Source organism: Pithys albifrons, chromosome Z (assembly GCF_047495875.1).
Source record: "Pithys albifrons albifrons isolate INPA30051 chromosome Z, PitAlb_v1, whole genome shotgun sequence".
Classification (NCBI taxonomy): Eukaryota; Metazoa; Chordata; class Aves; order Passeriformes; family Thamnophilidae; genus Pithys; species Pithys albifrons.
The window spans coordinates 23167306-23189828 of NC_092497.1; the positions used below are offsets into that span (position 1 = coordinate 23167306).

Consider the following 22523-nt stretch of genomic DNA (forward strand, 5'->3'; position numbering starts at 1 on the left):
GAGTATTTGTGTCAGTGTGGGTGGTATAGATTCGTTTCAGAGAACGTGCTTGAGAGTCACCAGAGCAGTAACTGTGCTTTAAGAGGAAGTAATTCTGTTGAGGTCCTGAATATAACTTCTTGTTGGTTTTGGTCACATTTTATTAACCTGTAATTGCATTAGAATTCCATTCATGTGAGTAATGGAAAGGAGCTTTTTTTGACATCTAGCTGGCAATGCATATGTTTTAGCTTTGACTACCTTAGAAGGAGGAGATGATAATCAGTTCTACCTTTTCTATGTTTTGGCACACTGCTTTCTCTGTTTCCATTACCTTCAGGTTTGACAAAGGACAAAATGAATGCTGGTGGAATAGTGGTTGTGGTGGCAAACTACAAATTACCACTTCTGTGTTGTCTGTGTTTGGTTCTGGTGTAAGTAAGTATGTGGATTTGAAACTGTCTTGTTTTTTGTGCAAGGCCCATTACACCCGTCATCTTGAAAATACTTCTTAATTCTCTTTCACAGATCCATGTGGATGGTTTAATAAACTGTTCGACGTCCTGGTGAATCTGTGGTTCCAATTGAGAAACTGATTCAGGCTCCTATGGTGTAAATTGGCAGTGTTGGAGTGATTTGGGTAGGTGACTGTCCAGATGCTTTGAAGCATATAAGGGGAAAAAACTGTTTTGGGCATGCTATTGTTTCAGTTATGCTGTGAGATGTTAATAATACCTTCTCTTGCGCTCACATGTAAGAATGACAGACTTTCAACTGCTGAATTTGTATTGCAGTAGCTTATTGGGGTGATGTGTAAGAACTGGGAACTGTGATTGCTTTCTCACAAGGGGCATAGGGGGTATCCACTGCAGTGGCACAGTCTGTTGCTCATAGGACACAGAACATGGTCTGTGTGTCTGCATTCTGGAGCTGACACAGCTCTGTGTGAGCACTTGTGTAGAGGCAACCTGAATTTTGTTGCTTCTGCTGTGTTTTTCTGCATTATTTGTTTACCTTGAATGCTACATAATATATGCAAGTTAATTGCTCTTTTTTTGGTAATGTATTCAGGTAGCTGTGTGCAAAAAATAAACACAGTTTCAAACAAATACATCTCCTTGGATAAGCTAATTGAGATGCTATTTTCCTGTCTAGGGAAAGGTTAATATGGCTGGAGTTGGTTTTGTTGTTTTGAGCGGCAGTTTTTTTTTTTCGTTGCATACATGTACTGACTTGGTTCTGTATACTTGTTACATTTTCAGTGGTATGTTTGGGGTGGGCTAAGACTGAAGGAATGTTTTTTTAAACTTACTTTTCATCCCATAATTCAATAGCAGATGCACAGAGCTTCTCAGAAAGGAGACATAGGAGAGCAGGGGCAAAATAACTAGAATGATGTGGCTTTTGTTTTTAATGTGTATGCCTAATTGAAGTGCCATAAAATCTTTAGTAGATCACAGTATATTTTGATCTTAATATAGTGGAGTAGGATAATATACTTAATCCTAATAAGGGCTATTGAACAAACACATTTTTTGTTCTGCTCTCACCATCTCTTGCTCTGATTCAAGAATGCAGTTAAATTACACCCACAAATATTTGTAACCAGCCACAGAAAATGTTTGACTTTCAATAGGGGAAGTACTTTAATAGCAAAAATAGTGTTTTAAATGCTTAATAGTGTTGTAGAAATGGTGTGCTTGAAAATGCAGTCTTGCGATAATTAAAGTAGGAAAAATTATGGAAAGGTAGTACAAGTTTGAACATTTTCTTGAAAATGGGTTTGTGAGGACGGGATGAGTTTTAATAAAAAAGGTTAGAAAAGAAGAAAGACAATTTTTATTTTGAGGAATATATTCTTTTTTGAGAGGAAAATCCTAATTATATATGCTAAAAGCACTTGGTATTCTGTGTGAGAGTTTAGGAATTATTGTTTCCATAGATCCTTGATTACAGAGAATTGGATAAAGTGGCATTTTTCTTTGTTAAACTTTTGAAGTTTCCTTCACAGTTCTCTGACTAGCAAGTGATACGGTATCACAAAAGATAAACAATTTTATCATTTGAATAGGCTGAGGCTTCTAATAAGCTATTACTGTCCTATTTATGCCAAGCTAACAATAAGAACGTGGAGAATTCAGGCAGCAGTGCACAGCTTGGATGTAGAGGAAGTTCTTTGTTATGCTACTAACATTGTTCAACAACATTGAATATGTATAAGATAATATGTGAATACAGATATTTAAATGTCACAAATAATTTTGTGTTAATTAGAATATTGTTTTGCAATCCTTATTGTGCATCTGCTTGTTTTCACTTTGAAATACTTAAGTCTTATTGGAGTAATCAAATGCTATGATTAATCTAGAGTTTATTTCTTCTTGCTTTGCAGTAGTTTGCTCTTAAGTCTAGTCCCTTTTTCACTCCTAACTGTTGATTTATTAGCAAACGTGATTAATGAGTCCTTATTGGGGGAAGAAAATCTCTAGTGGCTAAAAAGAACAGGATTGGGAAGCAAATGTTGGCTTTGTGATAGGCCTGTGGCTGCACGCATATCTTTAATACTTAAATTGGGAAGCATGTTGTTATGAAGTATTTGTTGCAGGCTTTGCAAGAGACCCAGTAAGTGTTCCAGATGTTCTGTGATCATCTTGGATAGAGGCTTCTTAATACCAGTTGAGTTAGTGTTCTCCAGCTTCTCAAAGCTTTTTAATGAATAGGCTTCTGTGGAAGTTGCTGTAATTTTTCAGATTCACAGTGAGTACAATGCTAAATGCTTAGGCCCAATGTGAAGGTAATATATCAGTGTGCATTTACAGTATAGACCATAAATGAGTTTTTACTTGTGTATTGCCAAAGTACAGGAGAGAAACCTGAGACCAAACATCAAATATGAAAATTTGTCAGAGTGGTGTGGTGGGATTTTTTTATGTGTTTTTGGTTGTTTTTATTTGGTTTTGTTTTGTTTGTTTGATTTTGATTTTTTACTTTTTGTAATCCATACACTGCCTGCTTCCTGAAAGGGAAAGTTGACAAGATCGTGAAATCTTCACATGTACTGAATGTGTTGATCTTCTGACAATGTTTTGTTTAAGAACACCATTTTGAAGCTCTGTGTAATTACAGTTAGTTAAGAAAAACCCTATTTCATTGTCTTGCCATCAAGACTTCCACCTGAATAAAGAAAAGTACAGTGAGCAAAGGGGCCCCCTGTATCCCATCCCTTTGGTATTCTTTTGGCTTCTCTATTTCATTAGGTTTTGGGGCACATTCCAAGATTCTTATATAAGCTCTGGTTTGCATATTTAATCTGTGAGCCTTCCTGACTTGCTGATTCATTTTTCCTTGTAGCAATAAATGCTGTCCCAAATCTCCCCCTCCTAGTTCTATTTGACGAGTTCTGGCATGAAGTGCCTACTCAAACATATCTCAGGTGGCTCAGCTATGAAGGTTAATCCAGTTAGCATGCGATGAATTTTATCTTGGCAGTGCACTTGGGGAACTTGTTGTTCTGTCAGCCCGGTGTTCCCTGTAGTGCAGGAGAGATATGGACAGACTGTCTCAATAGGTGAAATAATTCTCAGGTCCATGGGTGTTTCAGCATTAACATAATTTAGTTACTTTGTTGAGTGGCATTCATTTTAAGGATTCATGAAGAATGGTAGTCAGTTTGTCCCTTAAAATGTGTGTACTGCTAACGGAGTCTAAACAAGATTAGGTTATCAGAAGGTTGGCTTGAGGAACAAGCTGACTGTCACATGGCCAGAGTTGGGTATTCTGAGGGTAAACATCCTGTCTCCGTCTAGGCAAATTTGTTTGATTGTATGCAAAGGCTAGATGTTGGGAAACTCGTGCTTGCATTACATAAGCAGTTCTTGAATCTTATTTGTCAATTTAGCAATTAGCAAATAAAAGCTTCTTATACAGTGCCATAAATGTGTGTGGTGATGTCAGAGAGAAGTATGCAGGGACTTTTAGTGTACTTAAATAGCATGGTGCATGCTGGCTTCCTCTTTCCTCTCTGCTTTTTCATCTGCATTGTTCCATGGAGACAGAATCAAGTGCAAGCTAATGTATGCAAGTAAACTTCCTTTTGACACTTGTCTTTGAATGTCAGTGCCTGTTTCTTCAGTTAAGAAATGGCTATATGGCTTCTGTGCCATTCATGGACCTCACTGACGATTTCCTCCTTTCCTTTTTGTTTGTTGCTTCCACCCTCAACACCCATTTTTTCTTCATGATACAGTTGTATCCATTACAATATGAAAGTGTATTTTCCTGCTAGAGGGAAGAAATGATGGTGAGACAGAAATGCCTAATATGATGCTTTACTTTCAGTGTTGTCTTAAGCAATTGTGGGGAGCTGTAATGGATGTGCTGTAGTTTGGTTTTTGACAAAACACTTTCTTGTATGTGAAGTACACATGGTCCGAGTGTACTAATTTAATTGAAGTACAGATTTCTTCCTGTAGTGTTGCTGTGTCTAGAGGATCATGCAACAATGGTGTGGAGAGGTGTAAGTCATGCAAAAGGTGGGGGCTTTCCTCTTATGTATCAGTAGCTTGGTTTTAAGGTAAAGAGATGACAGATTTTGCTCAAAAGAGTGGCTTCAAGTGAACATCAGTTACAGAGAAGAACATGCAGAAAGAAAAAACCCAACTTATTCTAATACAAAACCAAGATACTGGAAATACTTCTCACCAAGGACTGATGGATAATTCTAAGAATCTTTATAGAGAAATAAGTGTTGGGTACTCAATATGGAGGAAAAAGAGAAAACTTAGTGGGTGATCTGTGTAGTATTGCTGGCTCTTGGCAGGATGAGTGAAGTGTTTGAGGTCTACAATTTAGGAATGACAAAGTGAAGGAAAAAGACTATGCTCTTTTGACTGTTAGCTTTACCTCATTTTGACTTCTGAGAACTGAAAATAACCCCCACATTTATTAATCAGTTTTTGCTCTGATAAAGCCACAGGAGAAATAACTTGCTATGGGCCATCAAATTGCAGTCACATACAGGAAACTTAATTTTTATGTGCAGGTGGTCTTGTACTACTAATAGTAAAGTATTCATTAAAAAAGATGATGGATGCACTATTCTTACAAGTAATTATGGAAGGATTTGGAGTCACACCTATCATTGAAGGAAGACAAGTAACCAATTGCATATTTCAAACCTTCTTGTTTTTGATAAAGTATAAATTACTATGAATTGATTTTGATTGTACATAATAAATAGCAAGTTTAATCAGCAGCATTTATTTGTTCCTTTTTATAAAGAGCACTTTGAAGCCGTTCAGCCAAAGCGTCTGTATATAAACTCCTTTTCTACTCAGTTTTAAAGGGAAATCAGTTAAAGGATGTTTTACTAAATGCTTAGAAAACATCAAATCTATAAAGGGCTCAAATTACCGTAGTGAGAAGGGTCAATCTGTTAATAAAATGAAGGTAAAGAGCTATAGTAATGAATTTTGGGTTTGAAGCTGAAGACTTCAGAAAATGAAAGATGAAGGGAGTCCACCTCAAATATACAGGATGCTAATGTTGGAACCACTAAGTGAGAACAAGTTAAAATATACCAATCCTTCCCTTTTTATAAACTTAACAGATACGTTTCATTTACTTGGCAGAGTGGGAGACTTTTTTCTTTTTTTTGAGAAAACTGAGAAGAACTTGATGATCAAACTGATTCCTTGTTAGACAAATGATTCGCTTTTTAGATTTTTTTGACTGATCAGCAAATTATTGGGTTGTAATCTTATCATTAGTTCGGTTCAATCTGCTTTTAGGTTGGAGGATTCTTATTTTCCCCAGTGTACCATGTGAAATGATGCTTTATGCTAGTGCTCCCAGTGAGAAAGGAGCACTGTTTATCTTTTGCGTGTAACTGCTGCTACTTCAGGATACAAAACTGCTTGATTTGCCTGACACTCTTGGCCAGATGTAGAAGCCGCTGTGGTCCTTTTGCTAATACCAAGCTATGTGGAACTCAAGCAGGAGAATGGTCTTGCTCAGTTTAGGTGCCTATATGGGCTGCTGCTGAGCCTTCAGTTCTTCCTTACCCTTTGTGTTAAAATGCTGACTTCAAGGTAAAAGTATTCCAGACTTACTCAAAATCTCTATTCAGGTACAAATGTTGTGATTTATTTTGAAGCTGAAATGCCTCCCCAGAGGAAAAACTTCCTGAAAATTTGTACCTGTTGTAGAGGAGAGCCATGAAAACGACTGGAGGGCTGGAACACCTCTTCCATGAAGAAAGGCTGAGAGTCTGTGTTGCTCAGCCTCTGGGGAGGTCTTACAGCACCTTCCAGTACCTCGAGGAAGCCTCCAAGAGAGACAGACAGGGACTTTTTACAAGGGTTTATACTGACAGGACAAGGGGGAATGGCTTTAAACTGAAAGAGAGTAGGTTTAGATTGCATGTTAGGAGGAAGTTCTTTAGTGTGAGGGTTGTGAGGCACTGAGGAGTCATAAATGCCCCATCCCAGAGTGGACTGGGCTTTGAGCAACCTGTCCTAGTGGAAGGTGTCCCTACCCATGGCAGAGGGTTAGAATTGGATGGTCTTTAAGGTTGCTTCCAACTCAAGCCATTTTATGATTTTATGAGAGCATGAAGGTAGTTTCTACAGCTGAAGCTGAGCAAATTGGATGGAGCACAAGAGGTAAACCCCCCACCTTCTTTCAGATATCAAGAAAATTGCTTGACTGCTGCCTATCAAGGTAGAATTATGGACTAGCTCTTCTCCCTGAATGAAACAATCAGGGCTTAGTATATTTTTTGTCTTGAATTCTGCTTTTTATTAAACTTAATTTGTATTTTTGCTTGCTGCTATTTTGACAGTAAAGAAACAGAACAGAAACAGAATCTGTCTTCTCTAAGTTTTCTTCTTAGAAAACCTAAATGCTTGTACCAGCATAGCTGAACTTTCTGGGTTTTATATGTGTATTTTTATAGATGTAATGTGTAGTGCATTTTCATGCAGAATGGATAAACTCCATTCTTTTCATAAGCATTATGGTCACCCTCTGTGTAACCTAAAGGAGTCTTAGTAAACAAACGAATTGGCAATCATGATTGAACACAAGTGTGGGTTGTATGTCCTTCAGTGTGACATAGCTGGATAGAGGAGCACATACTGGGGTGGTGATGGGAGACACTGGTTAATGTGATGAGCAGCAGTATTTGCAGAACAACAGCCTGCCAAGTGTCAGGGTTTTACTTCTAACTGGTCGTGAAGGTGAAAAAATCAAGGAATGCATAGCGAGTTTATTTTAAGTATCTGTCTGGGGATGCTATCAGATGTTGCTCTGAAGAATCGATCACGGTGATAGAAGCTCACTTTATTGACTGAGAAGGAGTCTCGCTTTTGATTTTGAATGAGACAATAGTTTGAAAAATAGGTGAAAATAAGCCATTTTTCTCTTGAATGGGAAAGCTGGAGAACAGGGGTACTTAAACCAACAGTACAGTCAAGTGATGTCCTAGAAATTATTTTTGTAACAAATGGTGCATTTGTGGGGGTAAGGTTTTGTTTTGGGTGTTTGAGGCAGGGGACAAGTGTGACTACAGGAACTCCAGCTGTAAAGGAGCACTGTGGGTCAGAGTTAATGGGCAGGGTAATCGAAGCATGTGATAAGAACATTTTTGGTGGTGATTGAGATTGTTCTGGTTTTTATGCATTGAATTTAATTAGGCAATCCCCAGATATGCTCATCATCTGAGCATTCCTCTGAGATGGAAGTGTGTCAGGGACACCGTAGTGTTAGAAAGGCAGGGGAAACAACTTGAGGTGTGATAAATACACAGGAAAAAGATAAAGAAGAAACAGCAGAATTATGTAGAGGAATGGGCTAACCAACAGCAGAAGAAATCACAATGGAATGAATACACGAGGGTGCAAGAGAGAGGACTCTTTCCAGGCTTTCAAATTATTGAGGACTTTGCTGTTGGAAGGATCACCTGTAGAACAGTACTAGGTCTCTGAGAAACCCTGGACTGATAGGAAAGGTTAGCAACCCAACCAGGTTTTTCTTTTTGCTTTTCTGTATTTTGATAATTCTGTTTTCCTTATTTTCTTTTTTTTTCCGTACCTCGTGAATAGTCAAAGTTTTTGATTGAGAGTCAAAACTCCTCTTTTAAGTTTCTCGGATTTTGAAGTATGTCATCTGTAGTTTTCTTTACATTGCATGTAAAGCAACCAGAACTGATGAGAGATAAGCGGTTTCTGCAGGGAGCGATTACCAGGCATTTTTACATCTAGCAAGATCTAAGTTTAAGACTTATTAATCTTAAACTAGTGAGTGGTGTTAGATAAATTGGTTAAGCTGTGTCTCAGTGTTTCCTGTTTCAGGTTTAGATACTGGCCTGCTGGTCTAGTCAAAGCTGTTGAGAATGTTTCTTTCTTTTTAAATGAGGTGCTAATAGCACTACTGCTGTCTAACTGCTGGCATTCCTTCTGGTCTCTATTTGTATATGTCATGGTGTGCATTTATTCTCAGCTCAATCTCTAACTGGTGTGAACACCAGACAACTGTTAACTTCAAAGGTATTATTTTTTTGATATTTGTATAGTTTTATGAAGAAACTGGACTCTGTGTGTTTCACAGAGCATATGCATTAAAACCATGTTGAAAGATTTTATCCATCATTGTAAATCTGTCTTAGTTCTGATCACTTAATGGTATTAAAATGAAAGCTGGTATCTAGAATGGATTTAGTCCATTAATCTCACTACTGGTCTTTCCTACTGAGATTTTTTTCTATACTAGAAAAAATTTCTAGTGATTTTTCAGCTGTTAACAAAGATGACTGGTATGTTAATAATCAACGTGTTGGAAAAGGTTGATTTTGTTTTCTTTTTTAATTGGTGTTTTAGTGCTAGACAGAATATTTTATATATAGGTGTCATCTAACACAGTTTTTCTCTCTAAGGAATTAGAATCCAGTAATCTGCAGGTAAACAACTGATTTGCTTTATTGCTATGGAAACTTTAAATATGGACTTAATAGTTTTGTCCAGATCTTGTATTAGCTTGTTGAGGAAGATCAGAAAGATCCAGAAAAATTGGTTTTAGGTTAGATCAAACAGTTGTCAGGTAGTTTTTAGAGCTCACATCTAACTTTTTGTCTTTACTCAGGAGTGAGAATGGAGCTGTATCCAGAAACCCCTAAAACCCTCTGTTGTTTGGCTTTCAAATCAAATAATACAGTTCAGTTATTCCTGGCAGACACTTTGAACTGTAATGGGTAACTTAAAGTAGAAGGAGTTTTGGAAGATGCATGGATATAATCTTCAAAATGCATTTCAGGTTTGGTAGTGCTTCTGTCAGTATGTGAAGGGCACATTCCTCCAGGCAGTATATTTTTCCAAGAAAACCCTTCAAAGAGTGAGAAATGGAGAATGTGGACAAACTCACTGGTGATTTGCAGATTACACAAAAACAGCAGTTTCTGTGTGTTAGCTGTGTTGGTTTAGATTAAGTTTAGTAAAAAGCCGTTAAGAATTGAGGTAAAACAACCCTTATTGTAACTTCATCATCAGAGGGAACATAAACTCATATCCTGTTCTTTTCCAGACACTGCCATCTACGCAGAGTTTTAAATAACAGTAGTGTTTTTCTATTTCAGATTCAGAACCTGTCTCTGCATTGGTTACCACGAGTTCAATCAGTAGAGGGGTTTGGGGTTTTTTTGAATGGGAAAAACTAATTTCCAATCAGTTGAATTTAGCATATTAATTTCCTGAAATTTTCATGTGAGCTGGGGATTAATTACCTTGCAGTCCTGCAATTTCAAATGATAGAAGTTCTTTACTACCTTAATAAGATGTTTGTGTTTTAGTTCAGGTGGCTTGTGCTCCTGGATTGTCTTGTGTTGTTAGAGGAGAATTGTTATGCTGCTACATAATAAAAATAAAGGGTGAATTTATAGCTGCTTTTCATCCATGAAACAAGTAACTTCTGGAACAGTATTTGCAGAATATAAATTAGTTTGAACATGAGGTTTGGGTAGCTTTAAATTACATGGTAAAAGTGACAGTTGTGTTCCATCATTGATTCTCTGGCAGGTATTGAGGAGATTGGACAGCAAGCCAAGGCTTAGTGTTTAGAAATTGGCTCAAACCATGAGATTAATCAGCAGCATTAGTCTTTTGAAGAGTAATGTGATAATGTCACAGAGTAACAGATCATACCTCGGTGACAGATGGTGCATGCCTATGTAAAGTGTAGTAGGGTAAAAATACTTTTTGGTTAGAGGTTTTATATGTTTAGTCACCACCAGTAGCTGTTGTGGTTAGTTACAAATTTAATATCAATTCATACAGGAAACATCAGCTTCCAGTAAGACAACTGCTCAATTGTCCACAGCTCACAAAAAAAGTTTTAATAATGAATGTTTGCCTTGAGAGTATATCCCTTCTTCGGATCAGTGTGCTTTTAAAAATTCATGTCTGATTCTGCATTGTTCCTGCTCCACTGTCTAATTAGTTTTAAATATAGAAGTATGTTATTCCTCCTGTGTCTTCCTTTGTTACTGTTTATAGTGAATACTGACGATCAATAATTGATTCTCATAATGTGTATGTGGGATGGGTTAATGACACACTGTTATGACAGTGAGTAGGTTTGCACAGTAATTGACAGTTGAAGCTACAGAAAGTATCTGATAGTTCTTTTTTTATTTAAACCCACTCAGACAAGCAGTAACACCTGAGTATTTTTGTATCATTTTGTATGTTACGAGCACAGCTGAGGTTCACTTCCTTCATGGCTATGAATATTTAGCATTTTGGAAGCAGATTCTCTGATTGCTAATTGTGTTTGTAATCAAACTGGTCAGTGAAGTGTCCTAATTCAATTTTGTAAAGCAGTGAGGAACAAAAATAAATGCAGAAGGAAGTAAAACATTCGTAATAGCAATTGTTAATTGGAAAGTTATGCCTTTACACATGTAGGGGGGAAAATGACATCTAAAAATAGATTTAAGTGTTGTTTGACTAGCACCACTCACCTCTGCCCTGGAAGGAAAGAGAACTCAGGAATTTACATACCCTGACAATGACTTGGCTAGTAGTGTGAGATCTATTATTAAGTATACAATTATAGCTACTTCTCTTTATGAAATAATTTAAATTTGAAATATTCATTGTGCTATAAAATTGCATTTCTGAGATTCGGAAAATGTAGAAGATTCATCCAGTTCCTGATACCTGTTTTATCATGTATGTCAAGACCGGGTGATTATTGGTTCTAACAATTTTGTAGTATATGCATAGTTTGATAAATTCAAATGTAAACCCTCAGCTGATTAACAGCTTAAACTGAGCTGCAGAATCTCTTGGACTAGCCAATAGCTAGTTCATACATTTAGGTCACAAACATTCACAGAATTGGCAAAATTTGTAGACTGAACTTTGTCAAAGCCTTCTGTATTTTGATGGTCTGAAACAGCTCTGGGGTCCAGTTTTGTGCTGTGGCTCCCAAAGCTGTAGCATAACTGACAAAGTGTTGGACAGCAGGTATATTGAGAGTATGTCTGCCTGCCTGGGTTTTAAACAGAGAGAAATAATATCACCTTTTTTAGTCTTATTATTGGTGTGTAAGAAATAGATCGTTTATCTGAGGTGTTGGAAGCCTATACCTAAATGTTTTCCAAGAGGACTTGAACCTTAGGGCCTTTGTGTTTTCAGGACAGGAATGCACAATCTATGTCAGTCTTGGGGTCATTCAAATGCATGATTCATCCCAGGATTTGATTTGTTTCACATGCTATTGGAGAATTCAGAATGCAGTTAAATATTGTGCCCAAAATCGTTGCCAAAGGTTCTCATTCCCTGTGCTTTCTCTCATGCTTGGCAGTCATACCAACTTCAGTATCTAGATAACTTCTGTTTTCCTTCTGTTTTCAGTAGTCAACATATTATCTGTCAGTGAGTCATCACCTAAACGCAGTGTTTGGACAAGCCCTCCTTGCACACAGAAGGGTGGGTGTTGGCTGCCACCAGTGTTTTGTATATGCCCATGGTCCTTGTAAGACGTGGTGCTGTATTTCTGAAGTACTGCACAAATAAAATTAGATATGTCCCTTCCTAAACTATTTCAATATCTAATAAAGGATGTGGGCGTGATGAAGTAGAGGAGGTGAAAGGGTTTATCTGACGAATGCAGTAGGGACTAGAAACAGTAGTGTACATTCCATTGTTTAGTGTGTGTGTATATAACTCAGTTTCTTGCTTTTAGTTCAAAATCTTGCTACTAATTCTGTTGGCATATTCTGTCTCAAGTATTCTTATTCTTTTAGTAGTTTGTTTTTTGAATTTTCCACATTCCTCCATTTTCTCATCATCAGTCTCTCTCATGCTGCTGTGAGAAAAGTCTGAAGTCTGAGCACATTTGCTGGGGCTAACAATAATAGGACTGAAAGAGTTCTGACCTTTTGGAGTCGTCACTGTCTAGCATCCATGAGCTGATGAGAAACTAGGGAATGGGGGGAAAAGAGTGAAAAGGAAGGCAGTCACACAGGAGCAAAGGGGGCATGCACCAGATCCAAATAGTTTTCTCTTGTATTTGTAGTTTTCTCTTCTCATCCTGAGTGCTCCTATCACATTGCTTGTGGTGCTAATTGGCCTCCTGATGTGACATAACTACTTTCCAATTCTTCCAAAAGTTGTTGTCAGTTCTGTGGTAGCAGTGGAAATCTTAGTAATGGCTAAAGCTTGGCTGAAAGTTGTCATAACTTACAAAGGATGGGTTGTTTTTTTTACTTTCAATTTGTAGATTGAATCAAGTTTGATACTCTGTGTTACCATTGATAATAAAGCTTCCTCAGGGTTAACCAGACCTCAGTGGGTAATCTGGCACCGCTACTCACTTTCAGTGAGTTAGCACGAGTGCCACTTAGAGAAAAATAACTTGGTAAAGAATTGTGACTGTGCAGTGCATGGGGTACAGAGTTGCTGCTCTGAAAGGTGTATGTGTGGTGGTCCCCAAGAATGGTCCGTGAGGCCCAGGTAAGTGATCAAAGACCTAGGATAGACTCCTGTTGTGCTTGTTTTGTTTCTTGTCTTTTATTAAATGTTCAAGCACTGCTGTATTGTGTACTTTAAAGACAAGAATCAAGTCGTCATAAAAAGACATCACTAAACCTGTTAGTTATGTGTTTTAAAAGGTGTGTATTAAATAGATACAACATGTAAGGATGCCAGGAATATTAGTATTTTAAAGCCTTCCTAAAATTCTTAATTTATAGTGTTAAGTTGGGAATAGAAAATCAGTGCTGTGACTTTTATTTTCTATGCTTTCATTCCTGGCTTGGTTTCTGGGTATTTGAGCTAATGCAATGACATCACAGTAACAAAGGCAGTAAATACCAGCAAAGCCTTAAGCAGAATGATTAGCAGCAAAACATCGTAACAATTTAATTACCCTCACATTTACCATTCTGGAAAACAATCTTCATTTATAGAATTTGATGACGTGCAAGTCTGTGAGCACTGAATCTACTTTGGTAAATGTATGTTATGTATGAATGTATGTTATCTTCTCTAAGTGTATTGATATAATCCACCTTAGTTCTGTAAAGCAATTTTACTGATACCTTTGTTTTCATGTGAGATGGAGCATTGTATATTATAAGTTCATGAATGATTGAATCAATGTGTGATTATTCAGTTGCTTTATTTCACTTGGAAAATGAATACCTAAGAATAATTACATTGACTAGACAATTTTGCTAGGGTGGAGGCACAGAAACGTGTATCTCCATGGTTCACAAAAAATCCAGTGTCTCAACTCTTTCCCCTGGAAATGTTTCCAAATGAACTGACTGATCTGCTTCCTGTTGTACAAACTGACATTGACCTTAAGAAGGTTTGACTTTGTTACATTTAATGTTAATGCATTTAATTACCTTGATGTGGTAATGGTGTTGGTGGGTTGGACCACATGTGCTGGAGAGGCCCCTATAAACCTCCATCATTCTGCAGGTCTAAATGGATGTATGGCCAAACTTTGTGAATGCAGATTTGGATCGGGCTCTCCCCACGTGGGTGTGCCCTTCCAGCCTGCACAGTGGATGTTTTAGGTGAGGCACAGCGTGTGCAGAACTGGCCCCACCGTTTAAGTCCTGAGGTTCATCTGCCACAGCCGAGTGAGCTTGGACAGTGACAGTGAAGTCCTCGGGACTGTCACAGCACCCGGTACTAACCGGGTCTGACCCTGCTGAGCATCCGAGATGTGACGGGATGGGATGGCAGGGAGGCTTTGAACTGCCAGGGAACGGTCCCCACTGAGACTCAAACTCAGGTCCTTGGGACTCAGAGTCCAGAGTGCTCTCCATTACACCATGAGTTCTAAACAGAGCACTATTATACTCGGTTTTCCCAAGTATCTTACTGCTTTTATGGAGAATATGGGGTTTAAAGGTAATTAAAAGTGACAATAGGGTTCTTACCTGCATCAGGTAGGCCTTCTGATGATATTGTAGATAAACTGTTCATGCTTAATAACAACATGGTATTTTGTTCTTATTGTAGAATGACTTTCAGAACGTATGTGCGGAGGTTTATGCTTTGGGGAACAGGCATCTTGATTCATAAATGATTCCTTACAGTTTGCATTCCAAAACTCCTCCTATCTGGTGCATGTGCATTATAGCAGTTTTTCACTGGTGAGATCAAATGCAGACATACTTGTCGTTTCTGCACTAGTTGCGCTACTATAGAATAGAGTTGTGAACCCCAGGAAGCTCTTCTAAGTCTGGGTATGTCTATTTTGATGCAAACCCACACTTCTCTCAGAATGCTTAGACAGTGAGAGGTTTTGAAGTTATACCCACACAGGTGAGATAAGTAATTTGGAAATGCCTTCTTTAAAAAAATTGAAGTGAAGTCTTCATTTACACCTTGGGAACTCTTCTTTACCGAGCTTCCCCACGGGAAACTAATCAACCACAAAATCCATCAGATCTCATTTATCTGATTATGTGCAGATAATATGATTGTTTCCTTAACTGTCTTGTGCAAAAGTGCTATTATTGTATTGTAAGTAATAAACAAGGTGAATGTCACACTCCAGGCATTCCATTCAGTTTTCAGATAATTAAAAATGTCTCTAGTAGAACTGTACATAATTTGGCAGAACAATGTAACTCTTAATATTAAAATACAAGTTAGCCAGTCCAGGTACCTATCGCAAAGTGCCTTTTTCGTTCTGTATGTTGATAGGCATACCTTTATCCCTTGGCAGAACACTTTTCAACTGCATGTCCTCTGCAGTATATACCAACAGGTTATTTTGGGGCGTGCTGGAAGCAAATGTGGATCTTTGTTTGCTTGCTTAGAACACGCCATCAGCTGTCCTTTTCCTGCATTAAAGGTTGTCAGCAGCTGTGACTACAGTGGTACTAGGAGCTAATAAATCCTCAAATGGGTCAGTCTCATGCCACTTAAGGTAATGTTTCATTGTTAACGTTTTAGATTTGCCCACCCGAGCTCAGCAGAAAGATAGTGCTGCTCCTGAAACTTGTCAGATTTTTTGTCAATGAGATAATCCATTGTTTCTTTGCTTCACTCTGAATGTCTGGCTTTGATTCAGACACCAAAGTCACAAGAAACAGTGAGACATGGTGGCAGCATCTGCTTCCAGGAAAAGCAAGGTTCATGCTTTTTTGAGAATGGTCTCTGAATCCTTTGTGTCTCCCTGGTCCTCCCGTCTCACTCCTCCCTGTTACACAATCTGGGAATTCAAGATTAACTGTCTATGGACTGCAGACCTTTCTACTTAGTGCAAAATATCTGTTTAATTTCAAAAGGTGTACTGTCTAGAGATATTTTTCCCAGCTGTGTTTATCTTTTGTTTCCTCAATCAAAATCATGTTGGTTTGTTCCAGTCCAGCTCACTGTAAGACTTGCATTTCTCACCAATGTAGCAGGTTGTAATTGAATCAGAATCTTGCCAGTAACCACTGAGAGTAAAACTTTCTTCTTATCATTGTGTATGAAATGATTATGCACATCTGCATATACTCCCCTGATACTTAATACAAAAATCTGATTATGGGTACCCTTGTGCAGGCAAACCCTGCTTCACTGAGAACAGTGATACTGATTGTGCATACAGTTGCACTTCCTCAGTCAGCTTCAAGAACCCCTCCTCTTCCTGATCCCAGTTCCAAAAGGAAAAAATATAACTGATTTCCATGGCTAAAATTGTTCTTGGTTTACAAGATGGATTTTAGTGGTGCAGTATGGGATTTATTTCTGCTTAATGTAAGTCTCTGGTATGGATAATCTTCATTGATCTAAAGTCTTTTTAGCTAAACATACTTTCTTAATGAATATGAGTGGATGTTTAAGGACAAGCATAGATAATCTGGTTTTTGCAATACTCTTCTGGAATTATTTAAAGAAATAATTTGGTGTTTTTACTTTTTCAGTATTTAAATGGAGGGTCGTTGTAATAGGCTGAAGGTTGCCTGAAATGTCTCTGAAGCAAGAGTTCTAAGATACTTATTTCCCACCCTTCCTGAAATCAAAAGCTTGTTGGTGTTTACCTGCACTCTTTTTTTTTCCTTAAACAGCTTAAAGAAAATGAAAACTGCATGGTTGCTAGTAATTTTCATTTATTGTACTGAAATATAACCTACTTCTTGATCTGTTGTGTGAAAGTTTGCCACTAGTGCTCTGGTTACCATCAATGTCCTTTCAAAGCCCTCCAAAAGTAACTGGAAGAATGATGAAGATCTGAGTTGAAATGTATAACCCCATTGCAAAGTCTACCAAATTTGTCAGGTGTGATTTGCATCTTGTGAAGCCGTGTTGGCTGCCACGCATCATCTCCTTATTTTATGTATGTCTTAGCAAAGGCTCTGAAAGGATCTGCTGCATGATTTTGCTGGCCATGATGTGTGACTGACTGACCTGTAGTTCCTGCATCTTTTTCCCTTCTTAAAAATGGTGGTTATGTCCCTTTTCCAGTCACTGGGATCTTTCATCACTTCTCAAGTATGATAGATGGTGGCTTAGGTACTTTCTTTTTGCAGTTCCCGCAGGACCTGCAGATGTAACTCATCAGGTCTCATGGACTTGGTCATCTTCATGTTCCTTAGACAGTCTGGAACCTGATCTAGAGCCTGCAGCAGGTGGTTCTCCATTCTCCCAGTCCCTGCAATTGCCTTCTGCAGCTTGGGCAGTGTGGCTGGAGAACTTGCTGGTGAAGACTAAGTCAAAAAAGTCATTAATATCTTGGCCTTCTCAATGTCCCAAGTATCCAGGTCTCACATTTCCTCTAAAGAGGACCCCCATTTTCTTTACTCTTCTTTTTATCACCTGCATACCTATAGAAGTTATAGAAAGGCTTGAGCTGGAAGTGACTTTAAATATCATCAAGTGCCAACCTCGCTTCTGTGGACTGGGTTGTCAGCCACTAGTTCAGGTGGTTCAGAGCCCCATCCATCGTGCCCCTGAACATTTCCAGGGCGGGGCATCCACAGCTTCTCTGGGCAACCAGTTTCAGTGCCTCGTCACTCTCAGAGTAATGAATTTCTTCTTGTGCTGGATGCAGTACTGCTGTTGGCGTGTGACAAGGGCAGACAAGAGAGGCAGAATCACCTCCCTTGACCTGCTGGCCCTGTTTCTCTGGGTACAACTCAGGATGCCATTGACTTTGTGGGCTGTAAATACACACTCTTGGCTGATATTAAGCTTTTCATCCACAAGAACCCCCAGTCCTTCTCAACAGGGCTGCTCTTAGTGAGTTGTTCTCTCAGTCTGTGCTCATGTCTGGGATTGTATCAAGTGCAGCACCTTGGACTTGGCCTTGTTGAATTCCACAAGGTTCACATGGACCTGCTTCTCAAGTTTGTCCAGCTTCCTCCAGATGGCAAAGAAGCCATCTTAGGGAAGCTTTCCTTACTGCTTTTGATATCCCTGGTCAGATTTAATGTTTTCAGGGCTTTAGGTTTCCTAACCTGATCCCTGTCTGCTCACACAATTTCTCTCTGTTTCTCCCAGGCTGTCTGTTCTTGCTTCCACCCTTCATTGGCTGTAGCCAGTGGTAAGTTGGAACTGAAATACGTAGTTGGAACAAGAAATACTTGCTCAGTTGGATGTGAGCAACCCCCAGGGTACAGTGATTGGAACAGCTGTGCAGAGGCAGACCAGCAGTCCAACTGGCAAGCATTTTCTAGCAGCAGTTGGGTTATACTTAAGAAAGTAAGAACTGGATGAACACTTGGTAGTTCTCCCAAGTACTCTCCCCATACTTTTAAGCTGAGTGTACTAGCGCTTTTCTGTTGTACCTTTCTGGTTAGCGGAACCTGAGAGATATTAAGGCTCAGTACTCTGTGGTTGATATCATATGCTAGAGTGCAGTTAAGTAAGATTTCATTAGCTATTTCTACCTTGAGGGTAACTTACCACTAGTCGTCTAAAGTACCCATTACCACTTCTACAACACAAGTAGTGAAGTGGTGATCTGAACTAGTTGAGGTCCATCCCACCCTTGAGGGGAAGGGAACACCCAAGATTTGTAGATGCTCATGGTTGAAAGGAATGAGAAAAGTCAGATGGTCCACAGAAGTTTATGAAGTTTTATTAGTAAATTACAGACTTGACATGGAAATTGGAATATCAGTCCCTGACCTGTTATGTAAGCACATGGCAGGGGCTTTTGAATAAGGGGGTAGAGTGAAGGGGAAGAGAGAAACAGAGAGGGAGAGAGAAGGAAGGAAAGAATGAAGGAAGGAAAGAAAAGGAAGGAAAGGAAGTGATCACCAGTCCTGGCTCCACTATCTGTCCAGCTGGTGGGATGTCCAGGGTCCTGGGGGTACCCGTGCACCTGGGCTTAGTGGTGATACCTTTTTATAAATAAGCTTTCCCCACCCTGAAGATAAGTGTCACACTTCCTATGCAAATTGGTTCTGCACACTGTGTTCTTCTAGAGCTTTCTGGACATGGGTCTGGCTTCAGGGGTCTTTGGTGGTGTTGATTCCCTCGCTCCAGTCCAAGCCCTCTTGTCCTCCTCAGTTCTGTGCCTGTGCTGTATGGTTTTGTGCTTATTCCAGGAACTTGAACAAGGATGTTTGTCCCAGAAAAGTGCTGTCCTACCTCTGTCCCTTCTCCAGCCACATCTTGTTTTTTCTCACAGCGAGTTATTGCCAACAATCCTTGGCTGTTCTTACGAAGAGTCCTTGGTTGATTCCATGGCTATCAAGCTGTTGGTGTTTGAGGCAAACACATTAGCCCTTATCTTCTAGGCTTCTGCAAGGGGGGCTGCAGGTGTGGCTTTTACAGTTCGGGTGCAAGATTAACTTTGGGCTTCTGTGAATATCCTGGGCTATTTTCTTAGAGAGTTTGTTGTGCTTTTCTGCAAATTACCTGGTGACGTGAATATGTGTAAACCTTTGAGGTTCCTGCTGTTGGAGACCGATCAGTGGTTGCAGTTACAGCACATTCTTAGTTGTCCTCTTCTGATAGAGGTTTGTGTCATCAATGTCACAGTTTCAACTGACGTTACAGTAACATCAGTTGCACTGAGTTCATTGCTTTTGTCTGATTTTGTTCAGTGTGTAGCTGCTTAATCTAAAGCAGAATGACTTGAAATATTCTAGTGGTGGTGTGTGTTCTTCCCCACCATGCACACACTTGCTGTATTATCACCTCTGGATGTGTGAGATTGGAGGAGTTTCTTCTGCTTGGTTTGGAAACCCTCAAATAGTTCAAACGGCAATGACTTCCTACCACTGGATTTTATTCTTCTGGGCACTTCAACTGAGGCAGCTGCACAGGTGTCAGGAAATGATGCAAGACTAATCCCTTTTTGTTTATTGTTTTTCAGATGATTATAGGACTAGCTATTTCTTTGATATTTTTCCTACTCTGAATGCTTTGCCTGTGAAGTCTTGACCTTAGGTCTTTTTCTTTCAGATACACAATCACCTGACTGTCCACTCTGTCAGATCCAGCTCTACACTGTCCTATTCTCTGGATCAATTCTACTTATCCTAGCAGAGCTATTGCAGACCTGCATTTTTTTCTTCTTGGGAATTTATGTACAGTTCCTCTGAAATAGGTTTTGTAAAGATTAAATAGTGTTGCAGTAGAAGCAAAGTGTTGTGGCAGATTGACAGACTCTCTTCTAAGAGCCCAGGTTTCAGAATCCAGTTTGATTCTTGCTGTCTTTCTTGATCTTTTTAATTGTCTTGAGTGCTGCTGTTCTGTATTTCTGAGGCTGGCTAAACTAATATAGAATTTTTTTTTCCATGGGGAACTTGAAAGGCTTAAGGCTTGAAAATTACTTTATCTATATTGCTTTTTCCTCTTGCTATTTGCATGTCCTGGATGTCCTTCTACTGAGACTGAGTGAATAGATTTATGCAGTGTAGTGCATTAGAGTCCATTTGGTATGAATGCAGAAGCTGACACCAATGACTCCTAAATGAGAAATAGGACATGTAATATGCAGAAGTTGGTTATAGTGCAATCCTGCTGTGACAGTTCTGACTTCTGTGGGAGTTCGTTGTCCTGTGGTCACACTGTTCCTTGTTTCTTACCCCAAAACAAGGAACTTTCATTCCTCCTGGAACAATTTGATTTTAAATTTCTTGATTTTTTTTTAAAGACACATTTATGGTGATTTTTTTGTGGGCTGATTTTGCTTTCATTGGAAAGAAATGAAATACAGTTCCATTTACAGGTAAATACTTTGAATGAAGCTCCTACCTGTGATCCCCACAGTTCAAATTATTTTCTAGGTATTATACATTTGAGAGATTATACTCTGCTCAACGTAGCTTCTTAGCAGTTCTGTGTGGCTTTGTGCTCAGATGGATGATCTGTCTGACCACAGTGACAGTTAATTCCTCTGAAGATGTTCTGCTTCTCTCTCTGTTGGAGGCAAAATTTATCCTTTGCGTAGGTCCAGCCACTAATTTTGAGTGTGATCAGTCAAATGCACTGGATGTTTTTGTTTGCTTACAATTGTCCTGCTTTGGTGAAGTAGTGTCAGAAATCTGTTATGACTTGTAAAACGTGTTCCAACTTTCCAAAAAATTCCTGAAGTTAACAATACAAAAGTGTGCTCTTTTCATGTTTGATTAATTATTTACACATTTTTCTTAGTTTTCTTCAGAATTGTGTACAAGAAAAATATGTGTAACATCTATTATTTTAATACAGTAATTATAAAAGGAGTAAAAATGAAAGAAATTTGTAGACACAGTGCTTTAAAATAAAAGTAGGATAAAAAGCAGTGTTTTGTACACAAAATAATTATCTCCTTTAAAAGTATATGTGCAAGACTTTCAAGTACCCTACAATAGTCAGGCGGCTCTTCACACACATGTACAGCTTTTCTTTTTAACAAAAACAAAACTCTGAAAGCAAAATTCATATCCAATACAACAGAATATCAGTTTATTCTTATCTAGTAGTGATAGGATTGACTAAAATTTTCATACCTTTGTCTTAAACAGAATGTTGACTTTGAAAGCTCAGGGAAGAAGCAGCAGGGAGAAAAAAGTAACACAGTGGTAAGTACATTATTTTTCTTTCCTCTGGACCAACACCACAATATATTAAAATAGAAACCCTCTTATTAATATTTTGTTATAGTCCCCTTCAATGCACTTGAATTATATTCTGTATCATCTTTCATGTTATTTTGAAGGCAATCTTTTTAGTTCTGAGTATCTGTTGAAGACCCAAATAAATTATATCTGTATTTGTGTGTATATATAGAAGGGGGAATATATGGAAGAGGAAAATAATTCTGTTTTAAAGCTCAGTGTCCATTGTTTTTTGGCTTGAAAACCTTACCATAGTGTATTTTAAAATATTTTTTTAGTTCTTAGAAAGCATAAGCATATTTTTTTAAAAAGTTGGATGAAAAATGCTTGAAAAAATGCTTAAAATTTTTGTTGGGCCTATTAGTTTTCCTTCTGGTTTGCTGACCTAAAGCCTTGACATACATCACATCATATCATTTCTCACTTACTGGTGTGTTAGAGTTTCTTAGCTAGAGAGGAAATGTAAGAACATGAAAAGTATTAACAAGACAAAGTTCAATTTACTGTTCAAAGCTCTATGGAAAAGCAACACATGTTCAGAATCAGCTTTTTTCTTTATTAAATGATGCCAGTGCAGATGGCACTAAGTTTCTTTTGCCTCATTGTAAGAATTTGTAGAGGCAAGTATTTTTCATGAATAAAAAGAATGCCCAATAGAATATTTTGTCTTTAGAACCTCTCTGTGAATTCCTGTGGAGGAATCATTATTGCCTAGTCCTCCTCCTGCCCTAGAAAAAAACCCCAACAACATATGACAGCAGCTTCCATCTGCTCTGATTTTATTAATAGTGCTGCTCAGATTGTGGAAATGCTAATAAATATTGACTCTTCAATGACTGTAATTTTGAGACTATAAAATATTAGTTTAAAGGATACAAAATCTTCTGCATATTTTATTTTGCATTTCTACAAACAGTATATGCTTAAGTAAATAGAAGCATGTGCACAGGCTTGTGTTTTCCAGCCTTTTGTGTAGCCT

The 22523-nt window shown here is 38.4% G+C and overlaps 1 protein-coding gene across 11 annotated transcripts in view; it reads left to right on the plus strand.

Moving 5' to 3' along the window:
- The window catches only part of ERBIN (erbb2 interacting protein), a 121094-nt gene that overhangs the window by 19141 nt on the left and 79430 nt on the right, over positions 1-22523 (plus strand). For 6 of the 11 annotated variants that reach the window (XM_071580328.1, XM_071580323.1, XM_071580333.1 and 3 more), the window contains one exon: positions 21452-21508. The exons of 1 other annotated variant lie outside the window; for it this stretch is intronic. The gene's annotated coding sequence lies outside the window, so the exon portion shown is untranslated. Of the gene's footprint in view, positions 1-507; positions 620-21451; positions 21509-22523 lie in introns of all 11 variants that reach the window. 4 more of the 11 variants (XM_071580325.1, XM_071580327.1, XM_071580326.1 and 1 more) reach the window with 1 other exon arrangement.